Source organism: Canis lupus, chromosome 4 (genome assembly GCF_048164855.1).
Source record: "Canis lupus baileyi chromosome 4, mCanLup2.hap1, whole genome shotgun sequence".
NCBI classification, from domain to species: Eukaryota; Metazoa; Chordata; class Mammalia; order Carnivora; family Canidae; genus Canis; species Canis lupus.
In genome coordinates, this window is record NC_132841.1 from 60,313,518 (window position 1) to 60,338,590 (window position 25,073).

At 55.6% G+C, this 25,073-nt stretch overlaps 1 long non-coding RNA gene across 3 annotated transcripts; it reads right to left on the minus strand.

The window, feature by feature from the left end:
* Positions 1 to 1,777: 1,777 nt before the first annotated feature.
* LOC140632493 (uncharacterized) lies at positions 1,778 to 23,560 on the minus strand. 3 transcript variants are annotated; one of them, XR_012030096.1, is made up of 4 exons: positions 23,329 to 23,560; positions 8,335 to 8,476; positions 7,030 to 7,518; positions 1,778 to 6,806 (listed from the first exon to the last, which is right to left on the minus strand). It is a non-coding gene; the product is annotated as an uncharacterized lncRNA (long non-coding RNA). The 3 variants fall into 3 exon arrangements; XR_012030095.1 differs by lacking the exon at positions 7,030 to 7,518 and having other exon boundaries at positions 23,329 to 23,549; XR_012030094.1 differs by having other exon boundaries at positions 1,778 to 7,518; positions 23,329 to 23,549.
* Positions 23,561 to 25,073: the final 1,513 nt, after the last annotated feature.

A 25,073-nucleotide genomic window follows, 5' to 3' on the forward strand; every position in this document is an offset into this window, starting at 1 on the left:
AACGGGGAAGTCCTTCGAAGCAAGCAGGGCTGTCTTCCCAGGGTGGACCACAAGAGGGCACCCTCTTCCTCTTGCCCCAGTCGTGCCCCCTCAGCCACTCCTCAGGGAGGCACCGGGGCCAGGCTTCCCCTGCAGTCAGAGGAGGTGTAGACTCTCCTACCGGAAGAGCCTGGGCCTCTAGTCCTTGAGATATGTCACTGGACTTGTCACCAGGGGTGCCACTTCCTCCTCTCCACAGGACGGAGGCCTGTGGCATTTAGGGACGTGTTGAAAACTGCTGCTACCTTAGGGCTGTGTTCAGAAATGGTCTCAGCGCTGAACTTCTGCAAGGGAAGCGCCCGAGCTCACGTTTATGTGTGTGTGATGGAGTCTGTCCTCACACCACGGGGTCCTCTGGTTGCTTGTTGGCTGCTGCAGCCCCAGCCCCCCGTGCCCGTCCGGCCCAGTGAAGGCGGGAGAGTTGCACAGTGGTGAATAAAGCGGGTCCTCCTTCGGTTACATATTTGCTGTTACTCCCGTCCACCCCCAATCCACAATGTGGAATCCTGTCAGGAAGGTCCAGCTTAGCTGGCGGTAAGTTCCCTGGGGTGTGCACTGGGAGTTCTAGAAGGACCCACAGCAAGGACAAGGCCAACGAGCTTCTGACTGGGTCCTGTTTCAAAACCGAACAAACTGGGGGTGGGAGTGTATCATAGGGACGGGAGGAGTGTCTCACACAGCGCACACAGCCACAGGGTCTTGCCCTCGGCCTGCCTCCTCCACCCCCTCCCCGTGGCTCCTCAGGAGGGGGGGTGCAGGCTGGCAGGCGCTCCTCCCGGCCTGCCCTGGGCTGCAAAGGAGAGACGTGGGGAGGCCTTGTGCATCTGGGAATTGTCAGATGTAAGTGGCTGTTTGTCAGGTTGTTGGATTTTTTTCCCCTCAAAATGTAGCAGAGCTTGGAGGATCATGCTGAAGGGGAAGTGATTGTATTTAAAATGACCCCAAGTGTTGGCCAATGGTGCCTACGGTACAGTTAAAGTCCAGAGTTGCTCTGAACCCTAACACCTATGTGAGGTGTGATTTCCTGTTTGATCTGGTCAGTCACACCTTTGGGACTAAAGGGGAGAGGTCGCCATGAGGCTAGGCCCCTCGGCTCGTGCCTCGGTCCCACCCCAGTGGATCTTACCCCGTGGGACTCTTTCCTTCTCTAACCTGCCAGAGCCGGGTGTTCCTAGACATAGCACGGAAGCTTCCCGGGGCTTCTGACTGCCCCGAAGTGGGTCCTGACTGGTGTCTGTCGGTGGCCTCTGGAAATGGCTGGCAAAGTGAAAGCACTTGGGGATTTTCTCAGCTGGGCTTGTATTCTGGGCTGAATTGTGTCCACCGCCACCCAATTCGTGTGGAAATACTAACCGCTTCCCACCAGTAACTCAGAATGTGGTTGTACTAGAGAGAGAGTCTTTACAGAGGTAATCAAGGTTACCCGAGGTCATTGGGTGGTCCCTAACCCAATAGGACTGGCTGGCTCAGAAGACAGAATTAGGACACCCGGGGAACACAGCCGTCTACAAGCCAGAGAGGCCTTGGGAGAAACCAACCTTTCAGACACCTTGATTTTAGACTTCTGGCCTCCAGAACTGGAAGAAAATAAAATTCTCTTGTTGAAGCCCCCCCCCCCCCCCCAACGCCGTGGTTCTTTGCTAGGACAGCCCAAACTAAAACAGGCTGTCAGGTTCTTCCCCTGCCTTCTCCTCCTCCCCTTTCCCCGTGTTCCCAGGAAGAAACAGGACACAAAGGCAAAGGTCTAGTGCTTTATTAGAACCACAGGCACAGGTCGGACCACTTGGGTCTCACTGAAGGATTGATTAACCCTCTCCCCGCCAGCCCCGGAGCCCCAGGGAGACTGCCCTGCCAGATAGGCCAGGCCAACGGGACAGAGGGGGCAAGGGCAGGTGAAAAGCATAAACACCGACTTGATGTGATCCCAGCTTGTTATTAGGTGGGTGACCTTAGGCAAGTCTCTTAACCTCTCTGAGCCTTGGCTTCCTCATCTGTGAAATGGAGTAAACGATGGAACCTACCTCACTGGGTTGTAGTGGGGACTGAATGGGACAATGCCTGGGAATTGTCTAGCACAGTGTCTTGCTAGTTGTAAACAGTCAATGAATGGATGCTATTATTATTATCATTTTCACTGACGTTATTATTATTATCATTTATTAGAAGCAAGTCAGCTCTCTCTACTGTCAGGCTGACTCCAGTCCGTGGAGGAGGGGGAAGGGCTCACATACTGCATAAATGTCTTCAAGATGGTCCGCTAGGAAGACAGCCAGAGCCACATGTGAGAGCCATCTGGTCCCTGGGAGTATGGGGACCAGACCCGCGGGTGAGGATTCTGGGGCCACGGCACCTACTCTCCCTACCGACTCCTTGGAAAGCACTAGAAGGAGTTTGCAAAAAGTTCTAGTGCAGCACCAGGACCACCTTGGGTCTGTGGCATTGGGTCATTAGCATTTCCTTTGTCTCTTTAGACAGTTATCTTTTTCTTTTTTCTTTTTGTAGCTTTTGCTTGTGGCTAAGGAATTGCCACAGGCCACTGAACTTGGAATCAATTCCAGCTCTGCGTTTGGCTGCCTGGGTGACCTTGGGCTGGTCACTTCACCTCTCAGTCTCACCCAGCACGGAGAGCTTCGAGGCCGAAGCCAGGCTGTAGGAGTAGGACTGGTCTCTAAGTGACGGAGGATCATAGGTAATGAGATGATGGGCAGGCTGATGTGCTCACTGGTGCGATGTGACTGGGGCAAAAGGACTGTCGGGGCATGTGTCGGGTGTGTGTGTCAGAGCACCCCCCGGGCTTCTGGAGGTAAATAGAGGCAGGTGTCACCACAAGAGGGCGCGCTGAGCTCTTTTTGTCTTCTGGATGAAAAAAAGTTTTCGTTTTTCTGTGGTTGCATTGCAAGTCGAACTAAGACTTAAGGTTCTTGGTTTTCTTAAGTGATTTAATAAACTTAAAAACTCATGTGCGTTTATCCATAACATGGACACCCCATCGCGGCCCCCACTGCAGGGCGTGCTGGGAAGTGGGGCAGAGGCTCAGACTTTATGGTGACCTGGTTCCATCAGTCCTCACCGGGCAGATTTCCCAAGACTACAGCCCTGGTGAGGTGGCCTCCGAGGAACGCTTCGGAATGGACGAAGCGGGGAGAAGCAGCACCTCACCGTCCAGAACGTGCGCGAGCCCCTTACCTGCAGCGCCCGGCCTCCTGCTCGGCCTCCTCCCGAGGGTGCGCTGAGGTCCCGGGGGGCCAGGTCTGGGTGGGGCGGGGAGGTGAGTCCGGCTGCTAAACCATGACCTCAAGAACAGTATTTCCAGGAATCCCCATCTTAGCATCTAAGGGATTCCTGGGAAAACTGGACCGTGAGGACACGGCGCTGCCACGTCCCCGGGAACGCGAGCGTCCTCTTCGGCCTCCAGCGCCCTCCGCAGAGGTCAGCGCGGTGCCACGGTGACCGCTCCAGCCGGGCAGGGGACCTCAAGCGCCCTGGAAAGTACCTTGCCTGGAGTCGGAGGCCGCGTGGTTGACCAGAAACCCGGTGGCATCCAGCCCTCCCCCTCCTCCCCGCTCCCTCCATGACCGCCGGGGGCAGAGGGGGGGTTTGCGTCTACACCCTGGGCCCGCGGGGTTGGCAGTGTCCAGCTTCCTCCCGGGGATCTCCTGCAAGCCTCTCGGCCTCGGCTTTCCTCAGCTGCAAAATGGGAGAGGAGAGGGCCTCCCGGATGAGGTGTGACCGATGCAGCTGGGGACAGGAGGAGGAGAGGAGAGGAGGAGGAAGGCAGCCCAGAGGCTTAGTGGAAACCCTCCAGGTCTGTCTTTGTGAAAAGTGACCCAAGGTGAAAGGAGAAGACTGGATTTATTTATTACGGTCTCCTCCTGCTCCCCCACCCCTGGGGTGTGTGTGTGTGTGTGTGTGTGTGTGTGTGTTCAAATCACACGCACTGCATCGGCTAAGAACACAAACTCAAAAGCAGACAGATTAGAGCTACGACCCCGGGGTGACTGAGCCTCAGTCTTCTCGTCTTAGAATGGGTCAATGACACTGGCCACCTTCCAAGCACTTCGGGAGGTTAAATAGCACTACGGTGAGTCCGGTGAGTCCCTGCTATTCCTTGCTTGGCCCAAGCCTCTGAGACGGGCTGGACCTTCATGCAATGCCTGGATTGGTTCAGAAAATAGCCTGGAGCCAAGGTTAGGCCCTCAAAGAATGAGGAGCCTGACTCAAAGCTTGACTGACTTTTTAGGGATGTAAGGGTTTGTAGGATTTGTCCAATCCACAAGTGGTGAATGGGTTTCAGCTCTGGATTATGAACAGTAGCTATCCAGCCCTTGGTGTGGAGAAGGATTCTGAAGGTGCCTCTGATCTCTTCAAGAAAGGATGCCCTGACTGATGAGCGGTGTCCACCATGGGCTCAGAAAGAGAAAGCAGAGGCAAGATGTCGGGGACCCAACGCCCCAACACTTCAGCTGCAGATGGTCCAACTGGGGTGTGCAGAGGAGTCAGGATTTGGCCACAATCATGAAGCAAATGATGGCATGGGTAGCACTTGTGTCCAGAAACTTCCCCAGCACTGCTGGGGAAGCAATGGGCAGCAGGGTGACTGGACGCTCTCCCATCCTGCCCGGTGTCCCCAAGCACTGCCACCACTTACCAAGTCCAGGCTGACGGCTGCAGAAAAACTTCTCCCTTCCCGAGCTACAGTGCTTCATCTCAGACTCCCAACTGACCAGAGATGCAGCACTGCACCTCAGGCTGGGAGACAGGGCGCACTGCTCGGTGCCAGGAGCTGCTGTCGGGGGCTCCACCCTAGGCAGGGGAGGGGGGTGTCAGGGGGGGCCACGGCCCTACAGCACAGCACCCCCCAACCACCCCCTCCCCATGTCTCCCCCCCAGTCTCAGGGCCTCAGCCTGGCTTCCCAGCCCTCTGGGACCAACCCTCCACCTCCCTTTACTCCTCTTTTGTTAAAAACCAGCTTTATTGAGATGTAATCCCACATATACACTTAAAGTGTACAATGAAATGGCTTCGGATACATTCACCCAGTTGTGCAACCACTGCCACAGCCAATTTTAGGACACTTCATCACCCCAACAGGAGACCTCTTATCATTCAGCCCCTCCCATCTGCCATCAGCCCCAGCTCTGGGCAGCCGGCTTTCTGTCTCGAGAGCCGCTGATTCTAGACATTCCGATAAATGGACTCATCCGATATGGGACCCCAGGCCCCACCTTTATGCTCTGTACCTTCGAGCCAAACAGCACAGTCGTGGTACTTGATATTTTATACCATCAAACATTTGCCCTGGCCTCCTACCTGGTCTCCCTGCTTCCACTCCCCACCCGCCCCGACGTCCACCCCCCATCCTTCCCAGACATCCTTCCAAAGTGACTTTTCAAGTGTAAATACGGTCATATCTCTTCCATGCTTTAGGATCCTGAAAGTGCTCCCTCTCCTCCCATCTAATTTCTAAAGTCCTCCCCAAAGACCACGAGGCCTCTCCCGCTTCTCCCGTGCCCACCACCTCCGGGCTCTCGGGTGCTGTGCTGTTCCCCTCACACCCCCTGCCTGCCTCCTTTTCCTGCGCCTAGTATCAAAAAGCCATTTTTTTCTGGGAAGCCCTCGTTGACTTCCTCAGACATCAGGACACCCCGGTCCACATCCTCACACCCTGTGTGCCCTCCTTCTAATCCTGCACCACACTTGTGGGCTGCGTCACCCACCCGTGAGCCGCCTGGGCTCACCACTGAAAGTGGGTTCCGGCAGTGTAGACCTCAGTAAGCATTGGTTGAATGACTGAATTACTTTCATCAACCTCATCTCCAGTGTCAGAGCTATTTGCATCCGGGTCTGACTGGGCTAGTATCCAGTTCCCTGGAGGCAGTGCCGACATTTGTTAATTTGGGGGTGTCCTTGGGCCTTGCTGAGGTCTTTGTACATGGTGATGGGCCCCAGGCAATGCCATTTGGTGGGTGACTGAATGGCCAATGTAGATAATTCATTTTCTTCTTGAGACCTGGCTTGGGTGGGAACCTCTGCGAGCAAGCAGGCAGGGCCACCTCTGTTCCTCCTGGGCACCCCCAGAAGACTTTCCTGCTTTGCTGGGTGTCTACGGTGGTGGGATTGATACCAGATGACAGATACTTTCAGAGTTATATGAAGGCCTAAGGGGGTGGGTAGCCTTTCTTAGGGCTGGAAGAAAGCAAAACAAAACAAAACCTCCTCCTTGAAAAAAAAGTGTCTCCTATGCCTCTCCTAGAAATCTGAAATCTGGCCTTGAGCTGAAGAGTGTCTCTCTCCAGTCTGCCACTTGAGGGCAGGTCAGTCCCCATGGCCTCCTGAGGAGGACAGTCCCTTCCTGAGGTATTCCCAGCCCAAGAAATGCCTTTCTCTCATCTGGAGTTCTCCCGTAGGAACTCTCTCCAGAGCGCATTTGGCTGGGGAGTGAGTCCGATGGGGGGGGGTCCCACCTCAGGGGTCCTAGACAGCCCACAGCCTGTCCACTGTGCTCCACTCTGGGATGGGCCCCCACCAGCCCCGCGAGGGAACATGCTCGGCCTGACCAACTTGGAGGTTTCAGTACGAAGCCGGTGGGGCAGGTGGGGGGTGGGGGTGGTTCTTGACAAAGTGACAAACTTCCATGGCCAGAAACCAAGCTGATAAAGCCAGCCTCCTGCATTCCTCGATGCACAACTGTTTCCAAAGCCTTCACCGGACCACCTCTGGCGCCCTGCATGAGCAGTTCTGCAGAATCTGCGGGCCTCAGTCCTACCTGTGGAAGACAGTGATGCAAGCTTTTCCCCTCCATCAGTTTGCTTTCTATTTACGAGGAAGGGCGAGAAAGCCTGTTTGGTGCTCTCTTGTCTCTGAGGCTTTCCCAGCTCCTGCTCATTTCCCTTCGGCCTCAGACCTCAGGCCTCAGGCCCAGGGCCTCACAAGCCACCGCACTGGGGCGAAGGGTAACCACACTGTTCCCTTCTTGCTGCTTATCTTACCTTCGTCTCCTCGTTATGGCCAGTGTCAGAGTTTTTCACGGACATACGCGGGTACACATGACTCATCTTAAATGTAGAGGTACTGTGATTGTTTGCAGATAGAGGAAAAAAATACAGAAGGGGGTATCTGAGTGGCTGTGGTTTGGTTCCCATCGCATTTAACCTTTGGCCCAGCTGGTGTCACCTCCACGTGGAGGACCAGGATGGAAGGGAGATGGTTCCACGGTCACAGCCCCTCTTGGACCAGGGGAGTTGAGAGCTATTTCCGGCATGGGGCTCGGAATATTGTTGCAAAGATAGCGCCTCTCCCGGGTATGGAGACGGGAGGTAGATGGGAGGCAGGCCCACGTTCCTGTGGGAGAAACTCTGACGCAGAGGCAGGGGCTTGTTGACAGCCTTTGACCCGGGCACTCTAATTGCCTCCTTCTCCTCTGGCTATGGGCTGTGTGGTTCTGTTCCCTTGTACCTAGAAAAATCTGGTGATGCTGTCTGTAATGAGAACAGCGGTTTATTGGCTATTTTAATTGTGCTAACCCCCTTGTACCCCCAGGCTCTGTGGGAAAGGAATTTCCCAAGGCCTTGGAGTTAGGAGCTGAGCTGGGTTCTTAACTCAGAGCAGCCAGGGCCAGCACCCTCACTGTAACCTCTAGGCTGAATGTCTCCTCCCCCCACCACTTTACCAATCCTTTGGGTTCGGGACAGGGTCTAACCATTTCACCTGACCCTTCAGCAAACCTAGGGCGTCTTCCGCCTGCAGAGGGGACGTGGCACTGAAGCTGACCCTGCCCCTGCCCTGGAGGAGCGCCGTCAGGCTGAGATAGAGGGGAAATGTCCCTGGCAAGGTGAATAGGGGGCAGACCCGAGGGCCACAACACAAGAGAGAGACAAGGTCTCAGAAGACAGAGAGCCCTCCCCCGCCACCCCCCCTCCCCTTTGGGAAGCTGGGATGGCTTCCTGGAGGAGGAGGTGGCAGGCTGGGAGGAGGGGCACGGAGGCAGGAAGGGTGTCCTCTTGGCTCTCTGGCCCTGGGAACTCTTCCCTTGAGTCTTTCTTACTTGCCCAGCAGGCAGACACTGCTGACCCTGACCCCTAGTCTCCGCTGAATGAGAAGGGGGTCGGTAGCCCCACGAGAGGCTCCTTCCTACTCCTGGTCCCCAGTCCGGGGGGCAGGGGGCCTTGTGGGATACCCGACTTTGATCACCAGCTGCTGTGGTCACGTCTCCTGGCTCTCGCGGCTCCATATCCCCTTTGCCCAAGGACACGGTTGAACAGGTGGCCTTAGACTCTTACAGGGCAGATTCTTACCTGGTGCCGGCTGTTGGCAGTCTGGGGGGCTGCTCCCAGAGAATGGGCCGATTCCCCCTCCCTGCTCCTCACTGTCTTCAGGAAATGTCGCTGAGCCCAGCCAGTGGGGGGAACCTCTGTCTTCTTGGGAAGCTCCAGGAGGCTGGGAAGGAGAAAATAAACAGTGGCTGTCTGGGTTTTCTCGCCAGGCCTGAGTGAGGAGGCCTCTCTGGCTCCTTCCCTTATATGGCCAAGCCGCTCCGGGCTGGGAGCCCGTCCCTGTGCTCCCCCACCCTCCACCACCACTGAGGGCTGGGGGCCACGGTTGGTCACCTGGGACTCTGCTGCTGCAGAGGCCAGGGCAGAGCTGGAGGTGGAGGGTGGGACCCAGGTCCTGTCCCCATAGTTACCTATATAGGCTGGCCGCCTGGCCTGGCCTCTAGGCCACTTGGGGTAGAGCCAGTGGGGAGGATTTATACTGAGGTGAGGGGTAGGGGAAGGGGGTCCGTACCTGGTCCCGACTTAACCCCCAACTCACTGAGTGATCTTGGTCAAGCCCTTTCCCTCTCCTGCCTCTGTTTCTCCCTGTGTCAAATGGGAGTATGGAAAGTACTGATTAATCCTTACAGCGCTAAATAAATAAATAAATAAATAAAGTTAAAAAAAATCCTTACAACGCCACAAAGGGGGAACTTTTGTACCTCCACTTCACAGAAGGGAAAACAGGCCTGAAGAGGCCAGCTGGCCCCAGCTATCCAGCTAGAAAGGGAGCAAGGCAGGGTTTGAACTTGGGGCTGACTTCAGGGTCTGTGTTTTGAATGGGCTGACTGCTAAGGCTGCTCTCAGTGATAATACTCAGCCGCTCACATGCATCATATGGAAATGGCATCTGCTGGGACTGCTCCCCAGGAAGACCAGGGAGGCCCCAGAGCCCAAGCCCAAGGGAGACTGTCCTGTTTAGCAGTGGGGGTATCAAGCTGTTCATCTGAGGGCTCCCAGTACCCCACACAGGGCTGGAGCAGACTCAGGGCTCAGAAAAGGGAAGTTGTGGAATCACTGAATAGCAAAGCTCAATAGTCACATCTGTGCTACAGGCATCATCTCCCAGTCCCAGGCCCACTCTGAGGAATGAACAAAACAATGGATGAGAAAGCCCTGAGATGTCACTTTTATAATGGGCATCGTCTCCCTGTTCATAAGTTCATTTTCCCTGTGAAGTGCCTGCCTGTGTCTGGTCCCCCAGGCTATTGTCTTCTGAGCTGACCAGTTCTCACTTGTCCAGCTGTGGGATGGAGGATCCAGGGTGGATCTGCTCGGGGTCTGGGCTCCCGGCCCTGGCGGCAGTGATCGTGGGAGAGGCAGCGGGAGGGGAGGAGGGGGTGGGGTGCTGGGAACAGCTCAGAAACAAGCCTTGCACAAGCACCGACATCCTGTGTGCTCTTGAGCTAGCCCATCCATCATCCTGGCATCCTCTCAGACCCTCTTCCTGGGGCCCAGGGGCAGGTCTCCGGGACTGAGGACGGACTGTCAGCGTGGCCGAGAGACCGCAGCTGGCAGCTCTGCAGGCCTGCTCAGTGTCGGCGCTGGACGGTGCGGGGGAAGAGGTGCCTGCAGCCCTCCTAATCCAATTTGTTTAGACCCAGGCTCTGAGGCTCATTGGCTAGCGAGCGAGGGCCGGGTGTGCGTGCTGTGCTGGAGCACACGTTTGCTTGCACGTGCGGGACATGCAGAGGTGAACAGGTGTGCTGCGTTATGTAAGCCAGGCCTGGGCCTTGTCACCTGTCCTGGAGTGTCAGCTTCTTGCCAGAGCCCTGCGTCCTCCTCCCACCATTGGATGCTCGTCCACTCTTTCAACCCTTGGGAGATCCGGGGCCAGAACCCTGCTCCGCAACTGACTGTCCAGGAGAGTGGGGTCCTCCACTTCCCCGTGCCTCAGTTTCTCTACCTGTCTTATGGAGCCCATACCTCACCCTGTCTGCTCCACGTGCAGGGAACTAGAACTGGCAAGCGTAGAAGAATGTGATGGATGGGGAAAAAACAAAACAAAATGAAAAAACCCTGCTATGGTGTCTTGAGCCCACTCGGTGCCCAGCACTGCACACCCCGGGCCCACGCCCCAGCCCCGGATGCTGGGTCTGTTGTCACCAGACTCGCCAACCCCACCTGTTCCTAGAATCCGACCCTGGTTACTCCTCCCCAGGGAAGATTGCTGCCATTCTCCACATGTCCTCCAAATCTCTTACTCTCCGTAGCACATAGGCTTTGCTTCGCTAGTTTGTAGGGAGCATGGGATGGGGTGGATTTTTGCCTCCAGGTTGTTTCCCCTTCTTTGGCTCCACTTCTTTTCACTGACAGCCCACACCTCGCCGGCCGCAGTGGCCCACAACCCCTCCATCAGCAGAGGCCTTCTTTCAACTCTTCCCCTTCCAAGGCCCAGTTTCTCTGTCATTCTGAGGGCTGGGATGGGGAGTGTGGCCTGAGGCACAGGGCTGCTGCAGGAGGCTCCAGCAGCAGAGGTGGGGCCGTGGGCATGTGGGTGCCAGAGGCGGCCGGGAGAGGCACTCAGGGCTCTGTTTTCAGGGCCCCCTGCGGCCTGCCCTCCTCTCTGGTCCTCAGGAGGGCCCTCTCTGGGGTGCTCTGCACCTCCAGTGTTAGGTTCTGGGAAGGGCTCCCACCAGCCAGTAGCCTTGGCCTGAAGGAGACAAAGATACTGCCTCTCAGAAGGATGCTGGGGTGCCCTGTGGGTCCTGACTGGGCTCCCGGGGGCTCCGAGGGCCTGAGGATGGGCCTGGCTTCCTGCTGGGTCCTCAGAAGCCCCAGGCTGAAACTGCTGGGATCTTAGAGGCCCAAAGAGCCTGCTCCTTGGGCCCTAGGCAGCCACCGTCCTGCTTCACCTGCCTGGTTTTCAGAGGCAGTCTTCTGAGCAGCTCCAAGAGCAGGAGGGGTGGCTTTTCCTCCCCAGCACACTAAGGCCCCATCTTGAAAGAAAAGGTGTGGAAGGAAGTTTTCCAGAGACCCCTCTGACGAATGACTCTGCCTCCGGCTCACACATCAGAAAGCAGCCATTTAGGGGTAAGTTAAAATTTGGGCTGGGCACCTGGGTGGCTCATCTGCCTTTGGCTCAGGTCATGATCCTGGGGTCCTGGGATCGAGTCCTGTACCTGGCTCCCCACGGGGAGCCTGCTTCTCCCTCTGCCTGTGTCTCTGCCTTGTCTCTATGTCTCTCATGAATAAATAGATACAATCTTAAACACACACACACACACACACAACTTGGGGTTAACACAGTGGCCAAGACTGAAGGGCCAGCCTTGGGGCCGCCTGTGACTGCTGCCAGCTGCCCAAGGCTTTCACCCCACAAAGTGCTTCCTTCCATAACTGAGGGCACCATCACAACCTCCGCCAGAGGCCAGAGGTAGAAGTAACTTCCCCGCCTGAGGTTCCCAGCAGCCCTGCAATGTGCCCAGGGTTCATCACCCGCTGGCGAGAACCAGAGGCAAGCTTGAACCCAGGGCTGCTCACGCTCCATCCAGCTGCCCCCTGAGCCCAAGTGGCTGGATGACCCTGAAACAAAGCTCACAGCCTTACGGTCATTGCAAAAGCCGCCGTGCCCTCTGCTGGCCTTGCTTGTTTCCAAGGAACACGAGGGCCTGGGAATGGGCCACATCTGCGAGCCAGATGGCACCACAGTGGGAGAGGGCTGAGGTCGGGGCTCCGTGCAACCACGCGAACCCATGCCCACAGTGGGTTCTCTCTGGAGAGGCTTCCTTGCCCTCAGCTCCCCTTCCTTGGCCCCCTCAGGCACGTGGCTCCCCCAGGTTGTGTTTCCCTTGGGCTCTAGGGTCCTAGGGTTTCGGCCATATATTTGCAAAGAACAGAGAAGACAGGCCCTGGAGCTGGGCAGATCCGCACTGCATCTCGCCCCTGCTCCTTCTAGCTGTGCGATCAAGAGCGAGTGGCTGCTCCTCTCCCGACTCGGGCTTGTCTGTGAAGGTCAGATGAAGTCGTGTCAAGTGCAGACGCAGTGGCTGGCACGTAGTGAGCCCACATAAACGGCTGCGATTTCCATCTCGAGCCCAGGGCTGGACTCACAGTGAGGCATAGGCATGGGAGAAAGGGAAGCAGGAAGGACGAGGGCAAAGGTCCAGAGAGGCATCCAGAGAAGATGTGGAAGCTGGGGTGGGAGCTACCGTGTGGGGCCCCTTTCCAGGGCCCCTCGGTTATGCGGCTTCTCTGGGCCTCTGTTCCCAGGACGCCCTCCCATCCCCTTGACACCCCAGCTGAGTTCACTAGCCTCACACGCTCCCTACTTCCTCCCCAGGGAAGGCTGCTGCTGAGGACTTTTGAGCCAGCCCTGGGAATGCAGTTTGAGGCTGAATGGAGAGTGATGGAGGAAAAAGGGAGGACAGGGAGAGGGTAGGGGCCGCCACCTGCCCAGCCCAGGAGCCCAGACCTGCCTCGAGGTGCTCAGGCTCCGGGAGAGCCGAGTAGTGGGGGGCAGAGGATCACCATGCACTCATATACCCTGACCCCCCAGGGAAAACAAAAACAGGGACAGGCAGTGTCAGTGACAATAGCCACCACATAGTGACCTACACTGGGACATGCTGTAATCATAACAAGAGCTTTCAATGTGCTGCACACTTGCCAAGTACTTTCTTGTACAGAGGCTTTCTCATAGTCACCTAGGAGTTAGCTACCATTGACATTCCCACTTTACAGGTGAAGAAACTGAGGCTCCCAGAGATTACAGCACACGCTCAAGGTCACACAGCTAGGGAGTGTCAGGCTCAGGATTGGCTTCAGGCAGCCCAACGCGTATTTTCACGGCTCCCCTGTTAGACCAGACTATTCCTGGCACGATTTTTACAGAATGACAACCTGAGTCAGTGTCTCATGGCATTTTGTCAGGCCTATGTTAGTTTTTTATGGAAAGGGGGTTGTGAGCAAAGAAAGCATTTTCAGTGTCAGTGGAGGCATGTGGGCCTTGGCAAGGCTGTGTGTCTCCAGAAGCAAGGAGACTTCTCATTTTGGTTGTGGTTATGCCTCTTGTCCACAGTCTTTCTCCCGTGCATGCTGTTTAAAATATAAACACACACACACGCACGCACACATGATAAAGAGATTGGTTCTGCCTTCTGTTCTGTCCACTTTGCAAAGAACTGGGACTTCTGGGGTTACTGAGACTCAGTGATGCTTTCTGGATCAGATGCTGGTTTCTTCTGGAATGTGTCAGATGGGAGAGCAGTGAGTTTGACATCAGGTCACCTTGTGGACCTGCTGTGTGATTGTAGACAAGTCACTTCCCTTCTCTGGGCCTCACTGTGCTGTGGTGGGGAGGGGACTGGATTCCATGGATAGATAGATAGAGGGGACAGCTCGACCCCAGCCCACCCCCGTGGCGTTAGTGTCAGTGGGAAGGAAGGTGAATGGTCTGCACAGGGCTCCATGGAATGAGAGAGAAAGAGAGCCCCCAGCTGCTCTTGCTCTGTTTCCTACTGCCCCCATCCCATCCTACTGCTCAGCCCAGGGCAGGCCCCGGGGACCTGGAGCTGGTGGTTTTTTATACAGCAGGACTTGGAACATTAGTCCCAGAGGCACCCTAGTTGTGCTCCCATTGCTCAGACAGGGAAACTGAGGTGCAGGCAGAAGCAATGAGCTCAAAGTGATGCAGGCCAAGGCCCAGCTGGAACTGACCTTTCTACTCACTGAGTGATCCTAATCTGTTAGATCTTAACAAAGAGGCCAGGGGAGGAAGGCGGGAGAGAGGGGGCCCTTAAGTTCCTTTGGCTTTGAAGATGGAATAATCATGACTTCCTTTTCTAAATATCTTTTGGCCCTTCCTAGAACCAGATGGCGGATGTTTGGAATTTATGTTGTAAATAGTGTTTAAGAAGGGGATGGGGGTGCAGATGTGTTACTTTCTCCATCCTCCGAAGCAAGAGCTGAAGGAGGGAGCTGGGGGAGGGGAGCTGGCTCTGAGACCAGGGAGGAGAGAGAAGTGTGGAGGAGGAAGGGAGAGGGGAGGAGGAGCACACAGGAGGAGAGATGGACCAGGAGAGAGGGCCAAAGGGAGAGAGGCATGGAGGGGAAGAGGGGGTGAGAGGCAAGGAGGGGGAAGAGGGAGAGAAGGTGGGCGAGGACGATGGGGAAGGGGCTCCCAGCTGCAGGCTCAGACAAGCTCCATCTTGAGTTCAGGAGCAAACCCTTGAGTTTTCTAAAAATAGTTCAGCTTTTCCCCCAGCGGGGCTGGCAGCAGGGCCGGGAGAGGCACGCTTGCCCTTTTATGGTAAGAAAAATTCAGATCCTCAGAGGGGGAGCTGGGCCAGAGCCTGTAGTTCTGGATGAAGCCCAGCCCTGGGGTCTGGAGTGGGACAGTCTGGGTGGGGGTTGTGACTTGGTGGGATGGCCTGGCCCTGGGTAGCTTCATCCTCTGTGAAGAAAGGGCTGAGATGATCACACTGGAAAGCCCTGGAGTGTTGGTGGAGCACTTGTGATGGGGTGGAAGGCCTTAGAGAGACATCTGGTCCACCTCATCTCCCTGTTTTTAGAAGAAACTGTATCCCAGAGAGGGGAAGAGACTGTAGGATCCCTGTGTGGACATGTGAAGTGTCAAGGTAAATACATGAGGACAGCTTACATGCTCATTATTCTAAAGGGCAGTGTGGTTAGCAGAGAGAGAGCACTGGTCTGGGCATCAGGAGACCCAAGACTCACTTCCCCGTTTGCACATGGTTTGCTGAGTGGCCTTGAGCAATCTGCTGAACCTCTCTGGTCTCAGATTCCCTCACTGGAGTAATCCTAAGGGCCTTCTTAGCTTATTGCCTCTCTGGGAATTCCAAGGCTGGGTGGCGGAGCTTGGGCATAGAGGATGCTGCTCCCAGGCAGAGGGGAACCTGCAGGCTGCTGCTTTCTTCCTGTGCCTGGCCTACTTCCTGTGCTGAGGCAAAAAGCTCAAGTGGACCAAGACAGAGGGAGATGGCACCTCACTGGAGACTGAGGCGATCATGGGTGGGGCCCTTTGACTGTTTAAGCTGGTTGGGGCCAACTCCTCACTGGACACACTGAGGCCAGAAAAGACCTCATGCTCATGGTCATGCTCAAGGTTATGTGAAAGCTTGAGGCGGAGCCAAGAATAGAACCAAGGGCTTTCCCTCCCAGCCGTGGGCTCTTTCCTCTGCAGGAGGTCTCCCATCTGCAGCAGCCAACAATTTGGGGGACTCTCTCTGGCCAGGAAAAGGGCCTTCCTGGACAGGGCAGCCAGAACTCAAAACACACCATCATCTTTTGGCTGCTTCGTGGAGATAATTATGTCCTGGCGGGGCACCTTCCTCTCCTGTCCCCTCCCCTTGGCTTTGAGGACCCTGGAGGGAAGCGGGGAAGAGGCAAAGGATGCCCACGGCTGGGCAGCCGCTCTGGCAGTGTGATCTTGGGCAAGTCCCTGCCTGCCATTGGCCTCAAGGTACCAAGCATCTGCCAGGGTCACCAGGATGAATGAGATGGATCCAGTGCTGTTCTGTAGATTTCTAGTCCATTGATATGGGGACCCAGTGCCTGAGGTTTCTGGGGGCCCGCATCCCAAGACCCTCTGTCTATTCTGGGAACCCGGGCTGATTCAGAGAATCAGCTCGTAGATCTCTGGTCTTGAGTGTCCAGCACGCCTTGTGCTCACTGCCTAGGACACTGCCCAGGCCTTGGTCTCCCCTTGACTCTGCCCACCCCTCTACTCTTCCCCACATGGATGTCCACCTCCCCAGGCCCTGGGTGGCTACCTTTCCCTCCCATCTGCCCACACCTCGTCTCTCCACACTCATTCTTTCGGTGACTCAGCCCAAAGAGGAGGCTTGCTTTCCTCTTCCAGCCTCCTGTGACACCTCCACCCACTAGTGGGGGAAAGGAGGGACAGGGGAGAAAGGGGGACAAAAATAAAGTATCTTGTTCTAAATTGGAAGCTTCCCTGTGACCTTCCTGGAATTTCCATGTAGACTCTCTGGGGCGTGTGAACAGAGCTCCCAGGGACCCTGGCCCCCTCTGCCTCATTCCTGCTGGGGTGGAAGGCCATCGGCTGAATGTTCCCTGGAGACCCAGTCTTAAAACCAGGCTCCAGGTCTCCCTGGTCAGTCCTGGTGCTCCCTGGGAAGGGCAAAAAGCAGCAGTGGGGGAAAGGAAGTGGGAGGGAGGAGGGTCCCTAGAGGGTTCTTGTGAAGTCAGGGCAGAACTGATGTCATGCCTAGCTGGGAATCTGACATCCAGGCAGCAGGAGAGCTCAGTCCAATAGGATTGTCCCAAGGCAGCTAGAGCTGTGATGAGAAGTCCCAGCCCGGTGGTGGGAAAGGCCATGAGGCCCAGACTCCTCTAATGTTTGATTGCTCTCTACAGTGTCCATGCTAAGCCTGCATACCTCTGGTGATGGGGAGCTCACTTCTTCCCCAATCACCTCATCTCTCTTTGGACAAACTATTGGAGACTCCTTCCTAAAATCCCAATGACATCGGCCTCTCTGGGGCAGCATGGCCCATCTTTTAGGGCTACAAGGAAAAAGTTCCTGTTCCCTAGAAAGGTCTTCAGGAGTTTAGAGATGGTGAATACAGCCCTTGGGCTTCCAACCCCTCCTAATCCCACCAGTGCCCAGATCCCCAGGTGTCTCCCCTGCACTGGGGCTCTTGGCCTGGGGAGGGCAAGGAGATAAACCGGCTAAGTAAAGATAGGGATGTCCTCCCAGAGATGGGTCCCAAGAAAGACCTCTGCCACTCTGGGGGGCTTTGGTTGCAGGCTACTCAAGCCACTCCATGACCAAACCCTCCCCACTTTGCCAGCCTCGAATCTCACCAAGCTGCTAGACCTACCCTCTGGCCCAGGCAATTGGGCTTGTTTGCTGTTCTACAAGTGTCCTTCCAGTCCTGCCTCCACACCTTCGCACAGAGAGCTCTCCACCTGGAAAGCCTTCTGCTTCCTTCTCTGTCTGTCCTAAGCATGCGCCCACTGCTCTGACCACCTCTACCCAGATTTCCTCTCCCTGAGAGTCTGGGCAGCCACCATCAGACGTGGGATGGCCCGAGCTATCTCCCTTCCAATCCCAAATCATGGACCATCACAGCCCAAAGGGCCCACAGGCACGGGGAACTTACCCGAGTGTGTGGGCTACAGAGCTGGGGTCAGAGTCTTAGCATGACTCTTTCCCTTTCTCCCGGTCTTGCTCCAGCTTATCTCAGCCAACACCCTGGGACCCAATGGGGTTGTCAGGTCGCATGCTCAAAGTCTGGCAGTCTCTGGGTTGACCGGCCAGTGGCCTTTGAGCCTGCTAGACCAGCTGGGGGGTGGTTGTCATGGCCACTACAGATGCCATCCTGAGATGGCCGCCTCCCTCTGGACACTTTGCTCCCATCCTCATTTGCCTGAACGAGAAAGAGGAGGAGAAGGAGGAGGAAGAGGAGGAGGCAGAGGAGGAGGAGGAGGATGGTGGGGAGTGGGAGTTAGTGGCAGCTGAGCAGTGTCCCTGTTAAGCTCACAGGGCCCAATGTGTGTTTCCCAATTTAGGGCTTTACTATGTCCCCTGGAGCATGGCTTGGGGCAGGGGAGGGCCACTCAGGAGGGGACCGAGGCTTGTGACCCCCTTATGGGCACTTGGGGAGGAGCCAGGGCGAGGCTGCTTCTTCCAGCCTTAGTCTAGCTCACTGCCCCCTCCTCGAATCTCTGATGGGCTGTGCTGGGTCGGGGGCACCCAGGACTGATGTCCTCAGGTACTCAGCCCACACTAATCGATGCTCATTGGCAAAAAAGATAAGTCTGGCCACGGTTTGCACTTTTGTCCCTGAGCAAGCGTAGGGAAGGAGGTGGGGGGCTCTATCTCCTCCCCATAACAATACTTAATCAGAAAGGAGGCACCAGGTTTCGGATGGTCCCCTTTCCAAATGCCAAGGGTTGGTCCCACTGGGCAGGCTGGAACCAGAACTCGCTCTTGCTCACAGACGCACTGGGGACATTGCTGCGGTAGAAGTGCACGGTTCCGGAGTCAGCCAGACCTGGGCTTGAGCTCTAGCGTAGCCTCTTACAAGCTGTGTAACTTTGGGCAAAGGACTAAATCTCTCTGAGTCTCTGGGTCCCCAGAGAGGCGACGGTACTTGCCTTAGAGAGCACTGGGCAAAAGGCCTGGCCCTTGGGAAGACTTGGTATGTGGCATTTTTTTTTTTTTAAGATTTTATTTATTTATTTGAGAGAGAGAGAGAATGAGCGGTGAAGAGAGGCAGGGGGAGAGAGAGACAGAGGGGAGGGGGGAGAAGGAGACTCCCTGCTGAGCAGGAGCCCAATGCAGCTCCATCCCAGGACCCTGAGATCATAACCTGAGCCAAAGGTGGACGTTTAACCAATTGAGCCTCCCAGGCGCACCTGCAATTGTTATTTTTGAAGGAACAAGGGCCATTTAGCCCCGTGGGGGGAAGAAGAGTTGGAGCCCACTACGGTGCCTCCTTCCCTCCCGAAGAAGCTGCGTTTAGGACACAATCCCCTCACTTCTCTGTGGTTTCAGCTACTCGTGGGCGACTGCCTGCCACCCAGAAGCAGGTGACCCAGCGGTAGCCCACGGCTACGTCACAGTGCCAGGTCCTCACAGAGGCACTTTCTCACCCCACAGCATCACAAGGAGGGCGAGTGCAGCTCAGTAGGATATTCTGAGAGAGAGAGAAAGACCACGCTCACATAAGTTTTATCACGGTGGATTGTTATAATTGTTCTATTTTATTATTAGGTACTGTTCGTCTCTTATTGTGACAAATGTATAAATTAAATCTTGTCATCGGTATGTATGCATGGATAGGGAAGAGCAGTGCACATAGGGCTCAGCGCTATCTGTGGTTTCAGGAGACCACTGGGGGGCTCGGGACGTGTCCCCTGTGGACATGGCGGGGGGTGGGGACGCCACTGTCATCACATTTTAGCAGTTAGTTGTTATCAAGCACTTCCTGTGTGACAGTCACTGCTCTGAGGGCCTCAGGAGTCTTAGCCCGCTCAATACCCCGACGAGACGGGAATTTTTAGCATGTCTCAAGTCACAGTGGCTACGAGGAACATATGGAATTCAAACCCAGGGGGCCTGACTGCCACTTGGCACCTTTAACCACCGGCCTTTTGCATCGTAGCCTCCCCCCTCTGGCCACTCTTCACTCGGACAGAGTTTCACCCCCTCTCTGAAAGCCCCGTGGCTCCGATGTTGGCCTGTTTCTTCATCTGAACAATAAGGGGCCTGGATGAGTTGGTCTCCGTGGGCCATGAGAATGGGTGGTTTGTGCCCTGCATGAGGGCATGCTCTGAACTGGACACAAAGTTTCTGGTGGAGAAGCTTGGCTGCCAACTAGCCTCTTTTGCAAGCGGGGAGGGGACCGCCTCTGTGGGCTCTTGCGATGCGTGGTGAAGCCCTGTGGGGCCTGTCTAGACAGGCCGTTGGGAGGTGCCAGCCACTATGGGCCCTTTCCCCCGAATTCCTGCCGATGACCTGGCAGGCAGCCTCTGCTTGGAGCATCCTGAGCACTGCCAGCTGGAGGAAGGCCACAGGGGCAGTGCCCGCTCCTGCCCCAAGGCTTTCTGGACGCTCTGCCACTTGGTGCATGCAGGGCACATTTCTAGATACCCATGTTGGACTGTAGTGAGCAGTGTTTTTGTTTCTTCCTTTCATTCCTTTTCTTCCTTCCTTTTTTTTTTTTTAAAGTAAACTCTAGGCCCACCATGGGGCTTGAACTCATGACCCGGAGTTCAAGCATTGCATAATGTACTGACTGAGCCAGCCAGGCGCCCTCCTTTCATTCTTTATTATACAAATTTGATAGATACAAAATAAAGTGTATAATATATATACTTCCAGAAATCTGACAATTTTAAGTGTGGTCAAGGAGGAGGATGCTCGTATGCACCTGATGACTTGGTGCAGCCACTTTGGAAAATAAACCGGCTCTCTCCTGTAAAATTGACAGGCATGCACCCCAGGACCTAGCAATCTTTCTCTCTAGGTATAAATTCCAGAGAAACTCTGGCTCCTAGGCATCAGGCGATGTGGACAGTCACAATAACTAAGCAGTTAGAAAAGCCTTTTATCATGGTTCTTTGCACCACGTCATGGCCCTGAATCCTGGGGATAGCTCACTTGGAAAGTTGTAGTTGAGGCACAGCCCAGGCATAACCGGGTGGTGAGAACCTCAGAGACTACCTCCCCAACTCCTTGAGGCTCACAAGGGGAATCAGGTACAGCCCCGAGGGTCCAGGGTGGCACTGGGCCTGGAACTTTCTATTCCTCAGGGCTATACATATCAGCTCTTCCCAACAACTGGCCAGTCTGGTAAGGGCTGATTTTACTCAAAGAGTGGCAGTGTGGCTCTTAGGGACAAGCAAGGTCTTTCCATCCTGGGGCAGCAGCGGGGCTGAAGGGAAAGCAATGGCTTTGAAATGAACTAGAACACTCAGGTGCAAGTTCTGAGCCTTGTCTCCTCTTCTGAAGTGGGATTCCTCATCACTGCTCTCGGAGGTGCCAGGGTGGGTAGGCTAAGAGCAAGCGTTTAGGAGTTGCAGGCTGAGTTTAAATCCCTTCTGCCACTTTCTAATTGTGTGACCTTGGGTAAGCTCCAGTGGTTTCCTGCTCTATAAATTAGGGATAAGAGAACAATGCTGATTCCTGCCTCTCAGTAATCCTGGGAGGATCAAATGATGCCACCAACCATTCAGCGTGGTGCCTGGCTCCCAGGAAATCCTCCGTGTATGTTCATGAGGTACACTGGAGGGTCTGCAGGAAGTTCCAGGGTGCAGTGGCCGAGGGGCAGGGCAGGGGGTGGGAGAGCCATGGACAGACAGCGGCTGAGGCACCTGGCACCAGACAGTGTCCAGACCTAAGAGCTCATGAGCCGTGTGACCTTAGACAAGCCAATTAACCTCTATACCTCAGTTCTCTCATCTGTACAATGGGGATCGTGATTACATCTACCTCATTGGGTTGTTGTGATGATTAAGTGAATTAATTCACGTAAAGGCCTTAGGTAATGCCCAGAAAGTAACGATCGCAGTAGAATTCTCGTATCTGCACCACCACCGTGGAGTCCAGGGTTGGGCAGGGTGGCTGCTTCTGCTCCAGCCTTGTCATCAGCTGTATGACCCAGAGCAGCACTCTCTCATTGTGGATCTAGTTGCTTCAGCTGTGTCTGCGAGGGTCCCAGGCTGCCTGACAGCTCAGCAGTTTCCAGAACTCCACATGTGTGGGAATTTCCCTGGGAGCTTGAAATGCAGGTTCCTGGGGCCCCATCCAGGGCTCCCTGTCAGTAGATGAGTGTACAGTGGTTCAGACACCACACTTAGGGACACATTGCCCACCCCATGTGCTATAAATGCAGGAAAGGAGACCTCACCTGGCCTTTTAGGCATCTCAAGCTGATCCCTCTTCTGGGCCTCTTAACCTCTGACCTTTGAACTCATGCCTCCTGCCTCTTTCCAGACCCTGCTGTCCCTTTAGCAACTCTGAGCACTCCCGGTCTGGGTCTCCTTCCCACTTCTCTCTAAACATAGATAAGGTCATCTTGCCCCTCAAGGGGAGTAAGGTCTGGTGGTAATGTAACACCAGAACCATGTACCCTGCTCTTGTGTGCCTATGTCCCTCACTCTTCAGGAAAACCAAGTGCCGTTAGAACCACGACCATACCCATTTTATAGAGGAGGAAGCTGAGGCTCAGGGATGGCAAGTGACTTGCCTGATAGGTAAACAAGCCAGAATTGGACCCAAGCGGTTGGATTCCAGCATCTCCTTTTGGACCATTATGGCCTCAGGCCTTATGTGACCAGAGGGTAAGGGTGTTGGGTGGGCTGGCACTGGGGGACTGTGTCCACTCTGGGCCCTAGATGTGGCCAGAGCATATTGAAGAGCGATACTGCCTTCATGCCCTCTGGTGCTGATCCTAGGGTCTGCCCCTACACAGCCCTGCCTCCCACGTCTCCTGCCTTCCTCCGAGGCCCCACCACACCGCATCACCCTTCCTGAAACCCTCTGCTGTCCATCCCATCCTCATCCCACTCTGAGGCCCTGCGCCTCCTGATCCAGAGACCAGCGCCTTCCGCACCAGAGGCTGCTTTGGGGTCAGGCTCATCCTGAGGCCTCTGGGCTGTGGCTGACCTTCCCCTGGCCAAGCCTGTAGTCAGAGACTCACTCTTTTCTGTCACTTGAGGCTCAGCCTATGAGAGCTCCCATGGGCATGAGGCATCTGTTTAGACTCTGAGCCTGTGGTCAAAGGGCAGACCCCGCTCAGGGGCTCCTGGGGAAACTTCTCGATGCTGGCTGCCTTTTAGGCTCCAACAGGGCTCAAGGAGCCACATCCTGCATGGAGACCATGTCATCCAATGGTTTCATGGTACAGATGGCCCAGAGACAGTAGGGTGCCTGCCCAAGGCCACAGGGCCAGGCAGTGAGAGGCAGAGCTGGGGCTGGGGCCCACATCCCCCTCCCCTGGCCAGCACCCTGGCCTTCCCGCCTCTCTGCCCTTCTGCTGGAGCCTGAGCCGACATAACTATGCCTCTAGCTTTGCTTCTTGAAACCATTATTTGAAAACAGTTTTCCTTGCCAGGAGCCCCAGGCTCTTAGAGCTGTGAAATCCAACCTCACAGAACAAGGAAGAAGCAGTGTCTCCAGAGAAGCCAGGGAGACAGGCCCAGACTTGGGCATGGCAGCGAGGCTGGGGCCGGCAGGACAGTAACCCTGACCGCTCCTGCTGCTCCCACCCGCCATGTAACCGCAGCCACGAGGAGTCCTCCAAGCCAACAGAACCATAGATCCTGCCCAGCTGGTCAGGGCAGGATGGACACTTAGAGATCATCCAGTCCAGCCCCTGTACCAATGGGGAAACCGAGGCCCAGAAGAGTGGAAGCACAGAGCAGGTTAGCAAGAGAGCTAGGACCAGACCCCTGGACAGAGCATCGCCCTGGGGAGGATGTCACAGATGCGCACCCCTCCACCCCCGCTTCACAGACCTCATATCTGCCACTGGTTCTTACCTCTCCTGGGGTCTGGTCCAGGTGTGGCTCCTTGCAGCCTGGATACGGGGGTCAGCTCATTTAGGGGATTGTTGGGGGTGTCATTGCTTCTCAACTAACTTGACCGGGCCTCTGGCACCCCTCACTGCCACGGGGCATTTTTAAACGGCTGGCACTGGGCCCCCCTCCCTTTAGCCCCTTGCCTGTTGCTCCTTGGCCACAGACGCCCCTCTGCCTTTTACCTTATATGAGCTGAAGAGGCGAGCCCGGTGTTGGGGTGAGGCGGGTGCTGAGTCCTCCCGGGGCCCCCCATTGGCCCGGACGCCCGCCACGTGACTGCCTCGCCTTGACCTGCCCCCGGTGCCGAATGTTGCTTTTACCCCCTAAGGAAGGAGTGGTTGACAATTTTCATATTTCTTCTAAATTTGGAGATTTCAGACAATGCTGGGAGGCTTGGCTCCAGCTGCCAGAGGCCCATGTGGAAGTCATTAAGCCAGAGAAGGGGGGCCGGGGGAGAGAGGGAGACAGGGAGAGGAGGAGGAGGAGGAGGGGGAGGGGGAAGAGGAGGAGGAGGAGGAGGAGGAGAAGGAGGAGGAGGAGGAGGAGGAGGAAGGGGCCGGAGTTCTGAGGGTTGCCAGTTGTCAGCCTGGGAACATGAACAAACTCCCTGGGAGTTTGCTGTGTGTGAGAATTTCCTTCCTCTTTCCCGACCCTAGTGTCCCAGGACTGGAGAGGGAGTTCTGAGATTTTCTGGGAACCCCCGGTGGGGAAAACACTAGTCCTGGCCCCTAAGGGCCCGGGTCTGGTGGGAACGGCAGGAGACAGGAGACCATGAGGAATTAAATTCCCTCCCCAGAAAGCTGGGACCCTGAGAGACCAATTCCATCACCGTGCAAAGGAGGTCCAGGGCCCCACGCAGGGAGGGCCTATCCTGGTACCCAGGAGGCCATGTTGGTGTAAGAGCTTGCATCCGGGCTCTCCCTGCTGGGGCTCTCTTTCCCCACTGTCCTGGTGGTGAGAAATGCCCATCTCCCGCCATACGCCCCCTTTCTCATTATGCTTCCCATAGATTCCTTAGCATTTTTCATGCCTCAGGGCCTTTGCACTTGCAGTTCTCTATGCCAAAAGTGCCCTCTCCCCAGAGTTTCCCATAGCTGGCTCCTTCTCCAGCATCTGGTCTCAGCTTAAAAGTCACCTCTGGGAGAGGCTTTCCCTGGTCACTGCATTACCTTCTACCATTACCCTTGTTTGTTGCGTTTCACGGTGCTTATTTTATATATTTATTGGTTTAGTTGTTCAAAGTCTAGCACTTCTAGGAGAGTGTGACCCTCCCCCCCAGATAGGGTTGGTGTTCCCAAGACTCCCACAATGCCCTTGAAGAGTGGCTAAGAAGATGTCTTTTGAGAGGTGGCCCCTATCATAGCATGGGAGCAGCCTCCCTGAGGCCCATGGAGGCCTCCTGCCAGTGGCCAGCCGAGTCCTGTATCAAGGATTGCTACTTCATCTCTGCCTCTGTCACTCAGAGCTTCCCCTCCTTGGCCAGGCTGGCTGGACCCCCGCTACCCCTGTTCACATTCCCATTCAATCTCCCAGCCCCTTGGCCTGTACCATTGCCCCATCCTGTCTCCTTCCTCAGGGCCAGGACTCCCTCCAGCAAATGGCCTTGTGCCATACTGTGTGGGGCAGCTGAACCTGACCCCTGGCCCCTGTGCTGAACCTGACACTAGCCCTGACCTTAAGAGGCTCCTCATCTGGTAGAAAAATCT